The sequence below is a fragment of the Clupea harengus genome, chromosome 3 (genome assembly GCF_900700415.2).
Source record: "Clupea harengus chromosome 3, Ch_v2.0.2, whole genome shotgun sequence".
NCBI classification, from domain to species: Eukaryota; Metazoa; Chordata; class Actinopteri; order Clupeiformes; family Clupeidae; genus Clupea; species Clupea harengus.
The window spans coordinates 14282617-14292616 of NC_045154.1; the positions used below are offsets into that span (position 1 = coordinate 14282617).

Consider the following 10000-nt stretch of genomic DNA (forward strand, 5'->3'; position numbering starts at 1 on the left):
CCAACGCAGTCGTATGACAGCAGACCCTCCTTCATCATGGTGTCCATGAAGGTGGGCTGTCCTCCGGCAGAGTTCTGGGGGTACCCTAGACCCACGATCCCAGCGAAGGGGGTGGGCGCCGTGCCCAGGGTGGCGCTCAGACCGATCACCTGGTTGCCCACGGAGATGCCTCCCACCTGATTGCAAACATGTTGACAACATTGCAAACAGCATGTCAACAATTTGTTTTCGGTTTCTTCTTACCATGGTAGAGACATTTGGAGAACATGTTTACCTTAAGCTTTTAATGCACTGATAAAAAATCCCAATTGAAGTTTTTTTACAGACTGTCAGTGTGTGAACAAAAATGTCATCAATTCATATCTCTTTTTTATGGATTTATGTATTTCCAAAATATATAAAGAAAATGGAAAGAAACAATAATTATAACTGCCATGTTGAGGATATGATGGCAGAAAATCTTTGCTGTTGGGTGCTGCGCTGAAGGCTTACGCTGACTGTGTCGTATCCGAGGTACGCCGTCATCCCTCCCGCGCCATACTGGAGGTTAAAGGTCTTTCTGGGGTTGGTCCACTGGAAGCTCGAGGAGGACTGAGGGTTAAACTTCCTGTGGACATCTGGACACACACACACACACACGTGCGTGCACATACACACACATACACACACACACACACAAACACACACACACACACACACGTGCGCACACATACACACACACACACACACACACACACACACACACGCACACAGACACAAACACACGCATACACACACACACATGCACACATCGTTTGGAGCATTTTTAGAGCTGTCTTACTGAACAGATAGATTTTCAGTGGTATAGTTGTGCTCAGGTTAGCTCCTTGCTCTAGTGTTTGAACCACAGGAACACCTACTCATGTTAGCATCTACTCATATTAGCATCTACTCATGTTAGCAACTACTCCTGTTAGCAACTACTCATGTTAGCACCCACTCATGTTAGCAACTACTCATGTTAGCACCTACTCATGTTAGCAACTACTCATATTAGCACCTACTCATGTTAGCAACTACTCATGTTAGCACCTACTCATGTTAGCAACTACTCATGTTAGCAACTACTCATGTTAGCATCTACTCATGTTAGCACCTACTCATGTTAGCAACTACTCATATTAGCACCTACTCATGTTAGCAACTACTCATGTTAGCAACTACTCTTGTTAGCACCTACTCCTGTTAGCAACTACTCATGTTAGCAACTACTCATGTTAGCATTGGTGTCACACTTGATCTACTCAAGATCAGAAAGCTGTGAACTGGAAATGGCACATGAGTATCTCCACGCGGTTGGCGCGTGCCGCTGCCCAGCGCTCACCCAAAGGCCACGTGGCTATCAGCACACGGGCACACGGGCACACAGGCACACGGGCACACAGTCAGGGCACTTACTGCAGGCCTGAGAGCTGCACACAGACACACGGGCACACAGGCACACGGGCACACGACACGGGCACATGGGCACACGGGCACACAGTCAGGGCACTTACTGCAGGCCTTAGAGCTGCAGTACACAGAGTCCACCCACAGGTTGGAGGAGCCGGTGTCGAAGAGAACCGGGACGGACTGTGGAGGAGTGCCAACGCTGATCACACCGTAATAGAATCCCTGAAACACAGAGGGAGAGAGCCGACATTAGGACAGATGACTCAGCAGAGAGACCAGAGATACAGTGTGAGCAGAGACATAAGGTATATTAACCTTAACCAGAGATATACGGTATATTAACCTTAACCAGAGACATACAGTATATTAATCTTAACCACAGACATACGGTATATTAACCTTAAAGTGACCAAAGACATACAGTATATTAACCTTAAAGAGACCAAAGACAAACGGTATATTAACCTTAACCAGAAACATAGAGTATATTAACCTTAAAGAGACCAGAGGCTCCAACCAGAATTGCATGTTTTTTTTGTTCACTGACAGCTGTATCTTATAAAAGGTGTAGCTTATGAAAGCTATCATTTATAACAGGTGTAATTTATATAAGCTGTAGCTTATGAAAGGTGTAGATTATGAAAGGATGAGTTTGTGAAAGGATGAGTTTGTGAAAGGATGAGTTTGTTAAAGGTGTAGTTGTTAACTCACCTGATAGAGGAGGGACTCTGCGGTGGCTCCAGAAGCAGCCTGGACCTCAGGAGTCTGGAACTTGAGGCCGGGGTCGACGTAGGGCAGCTCCACACCCCTCTCTCTCATAGCCTGCCTCATGGACTTACCCTTCATCAGGGGTACCCTAATAATTAGCAGATGATTATGAATGTGCATATAGACATGATTACACTGCAACAGAGGCCGTGTTACATAGAGCAGCCTTTCTCAAACTTCTTTGTCCTGATAAATAAATACTTATGGAGAAAATACTGACATGCTCTTCATTAAATTCCATTTTGAAGAACACAGTGTTTAAATGTCGGAAGACACAACCCCAGCCTTTGTGCAGTAAAAAGCAGAGTAGATAGGTGTAGGCCTCTATAAAGGTTATTACTGTAATGATTTTTAAACAGGGATAATAGTGTTGAGTCTAAACGGCTCTCTTTCGCGCTGGAATACAGGAATAAATACTCAAATCCGACGAAATACACTGCTCAGTGCTAGTACAGGGAGTTATCCCCTCGCTTCTCTTCTAGCGGTTTAGTTTATGTGGATGGACAGGTGAAGGAATCCCACAAGGAGTCCACTATGTTTGCTTCTTCTTACTCCTCTGCTGCTAGTGTGTCTCACTTGAGCATGAGTGCTCACGGTAATCTACAACCACACACACACGCACACACACAGACACACACACACACACACACACACACACACACACACACACACACACACACAGACACACACACACACAACCACACACACACACACAAACACACACACACACACACAAACACACACACACAACCACACACACACACACACACACACAGACACACAGACACACAGACACACTACACCCCTCCTACACATGCGGTGTTTGATGACACCTCATTAGCAAGTACATTTCCTGATCGCTAAAACCTTTTTTTTTTTAGCCTACTTGTCAGTCAGCGGTTCCATGAATCCGTTCAGTTATCCGGCGAGTGACAGAAGCACAGAGCATAATCTGACTTTAGCAGTGGAGAGTGACAGAAGCACAGAGCATAATTTGACTTTAACAGTGGCGCGTGACAGAAGCACAGAAGCACAGAAGCACAGAGCATAATTTGACCTTAGCAGTGGAGCGTCTCTGCGGAGCGGCAGTTTCCTGTCCTCGGCCCATAGTTTGAGAAAAGCTGACATAGAGCGTCACACAAAGAGGAACCAATAGTAGAAGACTTACTTGATGGCCTCAGACATGACGGCCAAAGCCAGGACGATGATCACACTCTTCATGGTGGCTCCTCTCTCTCTCTCTGCTCCTCAACACAGGAGCTGCTGGGGCACGGGGCTCTTATACCCAAGCCACGGCGTTCCTTCATCCTCCCTCACCTTCCCAGACAGAACTTTCCATTCATAAGTGTGTGTGTGTGTGTGTGTGTGTGTGTGTGTGTGTGTGTGTGTGTGTGTGTGTGTGCGTGCGTGCGTGTGCGTGTAGTAGTTGTAGGTTTCATATCATAACAAGTTTATCAGGTCTGATTATACTTAACAGTTCAAACTCTCATTTAGTCTGATAAAATGGACCATCAAGGTCACAACTGCAACAACACTAATGTGAGTATAATCCGAGCTCAGATAAAAGATAAAAAATTCAAGATTAAATATTTATATACAGTCTTACATCCATCCATGGTTACCAAGGTCACGGGAAGGACATCCATCCATGGTTACCAAGGTCACAGGGAGGACATCCATCCATGGTTACCAAGGTCACAGGGAGAACATTCATCCATACTGTCATTCTGAGGAATGTGGATCTTGGATATGGACCCGGCGGGTAGAAAAGACAGATCCTTGAATGGCTCCTTGAACTATCCAGTCAAAGTAACATATGGCTTCCACCATGTATCTCAGCTATAAGTAGTCTATAGAGGTAAGCTAGCTATGAGTATCTAGAGAACAGGGGTCTTCAACCTTTTTCAGCCCAAGGACCCCTTGGCTGAGAGAGACACTGACCAGGGACCCCCACCCCCACCGCCCAAAATGTAGGCCTGATATTCATATCTTTTATTTGGAACTAAGTGTCAGTCACACACACACACTCCCCATACACATGTTTGAACAGAATTACACATCATCTGTGACACAAAACTCGTTTCAATTTTTCTGTTTATTATTGACATTTTTTCTCCCTTACAGTTAGCCATCACTCTGTATTCAATTAGGGAGGGACAAAGAATTGAGTAGCTTGAGAAGCTTAAGTATGGATGAAATATCTCATACCTAGCGAGAGGCCTGACGTTTGACAATTCATCATTCATGTCTTTGGCAACAAGATTCTCCCTATGAAGCATGCAGTGCGTCACACATGCCTCTTGCACCGTCTGTGCACATCGAGACACATTTTGGCCAGGTAATATCAGGGCAGGCAATGGGATGCTTCCCAAACATTTTGAACATATCACTAGCTGCTGGAAATATTAAACTTTTAAAGCTAGCTCGCCAATGTTGGCTGATTGTGTCATCAAGGTCTGCTGGCCCTCAATAGATTTTAAACGGGCCTGGAAGTGAGCATGGGTTGTCTCTAAGTGTCCTTGCAGCTTTGATGGCTTCATACTTTCGTTTGATAGCACGGAAGGGCAAACCACGCACACTGCTAATTCGTCACCATCGGCCTCTTTGTAGGTGAAGCCAAACTTCAGATAATTCTCTGAATATTTACGTGTCTTCACCCGTTTGCGCTTATGGCTATTCATGGAAGGGTTGTTGGCATCCTCTGAAGGTAGATCATCTGAACCGCCATGAGTGGTGTCTGACGTGGAGCTTTTATTACCAGAAATTACAAAACGATCCATTATTTCAAATGTTATGGTTATGGCAAGGAACGTGTTTTGGCACCAGATAGCTAAATGTAGCTAAAAGTGCACATGTTGCCATGGTAACACATGTCACCAGTGTTGGTGCAATGACGTGAAAGTGATATTACAATCCTGTTCTCCCGACTTAGAATCATTTTTCATCACCTGCAGACCGTTCTACTCTCCCCGTGAATTCACTTCTTTTATTCTAGCTGGAGTTTACATCCCACCGCAAGCTGACGTGCGAGAGGCTCAACGTCAACTCGCTGATCAGATATTAGGAGTGGAGAGTAGGAGAGATAATACATATTCTCCTGTTATTGTCATTGGAGATTTCAATAAGGGCAACCTCACTCACGAACTCCCGAAATACAAACAGTTAGTCAAATGCCCGACCAGGGAGGAGAATACTTTGGACCACTGCTACAGCACCATCAGCAGGGCTTATCATGCAGTTTCACACGCTGCTCTGGGGCTTTCCGACCACGCTCTTATTCACCTGATCCCGGCTTACAGACAAAAACTTAAAATTTCTAAACCTGCTGTGCGGAGAACAAAAAACTGGAACAACAGAGAAGCTGTGGAGGAGCTGCGTGGCTGCCTGGATGACACAGACTGGGACATTTTTAGAACTTCTTCCAGCAGTCTGGACGAATATACAGAGGCTGTGACGTCATACATTAGCTTCTGCGAGGACAGCTGTATTCCAACACGCACCAGGGTTATCTACAACAACGACAAGCCCTGGTTCACTGCAAGACTCAAACAGCTTCGTTTGGAGAAGGAGGAGGCTTTCAAGAGTGGGGTCAAGGATAGGTTCAGACTGGCGAAATACTCTTTTGGCAAGGAGATTAAGGAGGCCAAACGACAGTACTCTAAGAAGTTGGAACATCAATTTGCAGCCAATGACTCCTCGTCAGTCTGGAAAGGCCTTCAGGTGATCACAGGCTGCAAAACCAAATCCCCCCACTCTATGGAAGACCTTAGACTGGCAAATGATCTGAATGACTTCTACTGTAGATTCGACAGACAATGGACCAGTCCTAACCCTGTCCCCACCACAGCTATCACATCTACTCTTCCCAGCCTGGACAAAGACTCCACCCTCTCCCACAGAATTATCCCAGACAGCCCTCTCCCCCCCCATCACACCTCTCTCCATTCAGGAGAGGGATGTCAATAAGCTCTTAAAAAGACAGAATCCCCGCAAAGCAGCTGGACCAGATGCTGTCTCTCCCTCCACACTAAGGTACTGTGCGGACCAGCTGTCTCCAGTGTTCACGGACATCTTTAACACCTCACTGGCTGAATGCGTGGTCCCTGCCTGCTTTAAAACCTCCACCATCATCCCCGTTCCCAAAAAGCAGAGGATCACAGGCCTTAATGACTATAGACCAGTCGCCCTGACCTCTGTGGTAATGAAGACCTTTGAGCGCCTCGTGCTGACCCACCTCAAGGCCATCACCAACCACCTCCTCGACCCACTGCAGTTTGCCTACAGAGCCAACAGGTCTGTAGATGACGCAATTAACATGGGACTCCACTTCATCCTCCAGCACCTTGACTCCCCCGGCACCTACGCCAGGATCCTGTTTGTGGATTTCAGCTCCGCATTCAACACCATCGCCCCAGCTCTCCTCCAAGACAAGCTAACACAGCTGAGCGTGCCTGAGCCCACCTGCAGGTGGATCACTGACTTCCTGTCAGACAGGAAGCAGCGTGTGAGGCTGGGCAAGCTTGTCTCGGAGCCCCGGACCATCAGCACTGGAGCCCCACAAGGTTGTGTGCTCTCTCCTCTACTCTTCTCCCTCTACACCAACAACTGCACCTCCAGCCACCCCTCTGTCAAACTCCTTAAATTTGCGGATGACACAACCCTCATTGGACTAATCTCCAATGGCGACGAGGCAGCCTACAGAAAAGAAGTTGACAGCCTGGCTTTCTGGTGCAGCCAGAATCACCTGGAGCTGAACGCCTGTAAAACAGTAGAGATGGTAGCAGACTTCAGGAGGAGCCCAGCCGCAACCATCCCCCTCATCATGTGTGACTCCCCAGTTAACACTGTGGAGTCTTTCAGATTCCTGGGAACAATTATGGCACAGGACCTAAGGTGGGCGGAGAACATCACCTCCACAATCAAGAAGGCCCAGCAAAGGATGTTCTTCCTTCGGCAGCTAAAAAAATTCAACATGCCGCAGAAAGTGATGGTCGAGTTCTACACAGCCATCATTGAGTCAATCCTCACCTCATCTATTACCATCTGGTTCGCTGCCTCTACTGCAAAGGACAAAGGCAGACTGCAGCGGATCATTCGGTCAGCCGAGAAGGTCATCGGCTGCGACCTGCCGTCTCTCCTAGACCTGTTCCACTCCAGGACCAGCAAGAGAGCATGCAAGATCATCGCTGATCCTTCCCATCCCGGTCACCACCTATTCCAAAGACTCCCATCTGGCAGAAGGTTCCGGGCTATAAAGACCAAAACCTCGCGCCACCTGAACAGTTTTTTCCCCACGGCAGTGGTGCTCACAAACAAGCCCCCTGCATCACACTGACTCTGGGTTTGCCAATTCCAATTCGCAATTATTTATTATTATCTAATATTCTGTATTTGTCTTTTATTCTTGTTTTTGCTATTTTGTTGTTATGTTATGTGTTTTATGTCCTATGCACCAACCACCAAGATAATTTCCTGTATATGTAAATATACTTGGCCATTAAAAGAATTCTGATTCTGATTCTGATTCTGGTGATCAAATGAAGATTCATGGGTAGCCTGTGTATTTTTTTATAAACGAATAGAAAGCAATTTTTACGTTCTGTTTATGTTTATGTAGACTATTTGACGTTTTTAATTTTTGGAAGAGGGAAAAAATATGCTTCAGATGAAACAATTTGGCGGAACCCCTGCAGTACCTCCGCGGACCCCCGGTTGAAGATCAATGCTATAGAGGTTAGCTAGCTATGAGTAGTCTATAGAGCCAAACCATGTACACTGCCCATTGCTGATGGTCAGACTGGCATACATTTTGAAAGTGCTCCAGGGGAAATGTGTATGAGATTCACTCTCATATGTGCACATACTTACATTTATTTTCTCATGAGTATGGAAGCAGTAATAGCTTTCTGGTCATTGTGATGAGATGAGATGATAAGATACCTATGTAACTAACTAATCTAACAACCAGTGTAGTAGGTTCATAACAGGCAAACAGTACTGTTATGGCTTGTGAAACAAAATGGCTACTGTTATGGCTTGTGAAACAAAATGTAGGCTTGTGAAAGGAAGGTCAAATGTCTAATCAATACTGACTTAGCTGGTGTACCTCAAGGACCAGTGTTGGGGCCTCTAGTTCTCACACAAGTTGTTTGTGAAAAAGTGTGACATCTTTATATTTCGCAAAGAACCCTAATGGATATCATTTTAACACTCTGACAGCTTCTTTACAAATGACATTGTGTTAGCAACATTACTTCTAATATTAATAAATATAAATGTATGTTTTTATATGATGTATAATGTTTAGATGTTTTTCTGTGATCACTTCAGGACCAACACCTGATATGCATTTTGTGTGACTTTTGAGTTGAGATATGTATTTACCAAATGTATATAGATAGATGGATAGATAGATGGATACTTTATTAATCCCGAGGGAAATTTAGGTTGAATAGGGAGAAATTACAGCATAACATGAGGAGAGGGGAGGAGAGAAAAAAAGGCAACCCCCAGACTATGCTCCTTTATACGATGATGGACAGATGATCAACAGTAACGTAATCAACCACGTCACCAAAGAGCCGTTGGGTTGAATTCGTTTTCAACAATCATGGCTGGCGCTGGAGAGCTGATTGGCTTATTGGTTGTAGGTCTATCCAATTTTTTCCCTGGTTCGGTTGAAACACGCCCCATAATCACAGCCCAATGGAGCAGTATCAGACTCATATTCTGACGAGAATTATGAGTATGACATCGTCAGGCTAGGTGGGGATAGGATTGGTACAGAATCTCAGTGGAGAATGATAGTGAGTCGGTGCTTTGTAACAATGAAGACATCTTAATGTGTGTTTTTATTAGATAGTAAACATTCAGTGATGTATCCAGTGGCGGTGCGTCAATACAGGGCGCAAGGGCGCCGCCCCTTCTAAAATTTTGAGATGAAAAAAAAAAAAAAAAAAACATTATATGGCAAAGAATTAAAATAAGAAATGTACTGTGTTAACGCGTTAAATGTGTGTGGGAGACCGTAAGCCCCTGTCAACAACCACTTAAATGTGACCAAATATAATATATTGCCATTCGTTATCACTGAGATAAGCCCCTCCTCCCTGGAGGGGCGCCGGCCAAATGGAAGTCAATGGGAGCTCTCATACTTTTCTGCAACATTTGAGCAAGGACAGCTTCTCATTGGCGGATGAAAGTTCGATCCTGGGGCGCAAAATTTTGCGCCCTAACCAATGACATCGTTTCTTATTTCAACGCGACTGGACTATTTGTCGAATCAGAGACCTTTATCATTCCCTCACATCCCATATAAATCTCACGTATCTACGTGAGCAACATAGCTAGCAGAGACTTTGATTCTGTGAGTATGGCGACTGAAAACTCTGTGGTATCTCATCGTGAAACACCTTTCAATCGACGATCAGATGTCGATAAGAAGAGACTGAAAGACATGGGACCCGAACGTCCGGATTTAAAAATGCAGCAGCAGAGCATCGACCGCGGGAGGACGTACACCCGTAGCTTCTCCTCAAGCCTGTATGCTAACCGGAGCTGGTTAGCTGGTTGTTCAGTGAGTGATGCGTTTTTTTTTGTTCCCCCTGCCTGTTGTTCTAAAGTCCTGGGACTGAAACAATCTGGACTGCAACGGGGATGAGGGATCTAAAGCACTCCAACGATAAATGTAAGAAGCACGAATCTTGCCACAGCCATCTAACTAACAGCCTGAAGCTAAGCCTCGTTGGAAGACTGAGTATAGCAGAGCAGCTCGACTAAGGGGAACCGAATTGGCATTCGA

At 45.4% G+C, this 10000-nt stretch overlaps 1 protein-coding gene across 1 annotated transcript in view; it reads left to right on the top strand.

Annotated features, from left to right (window-relative positions):
- Positions 1-10000, top strand: part of mapk8ip2 (mitogen-activated protein kinase 8 interacting protein 2) — a 79184-nt gene that overhangs the window by 22093 nt on the left and 47091 nt on the right.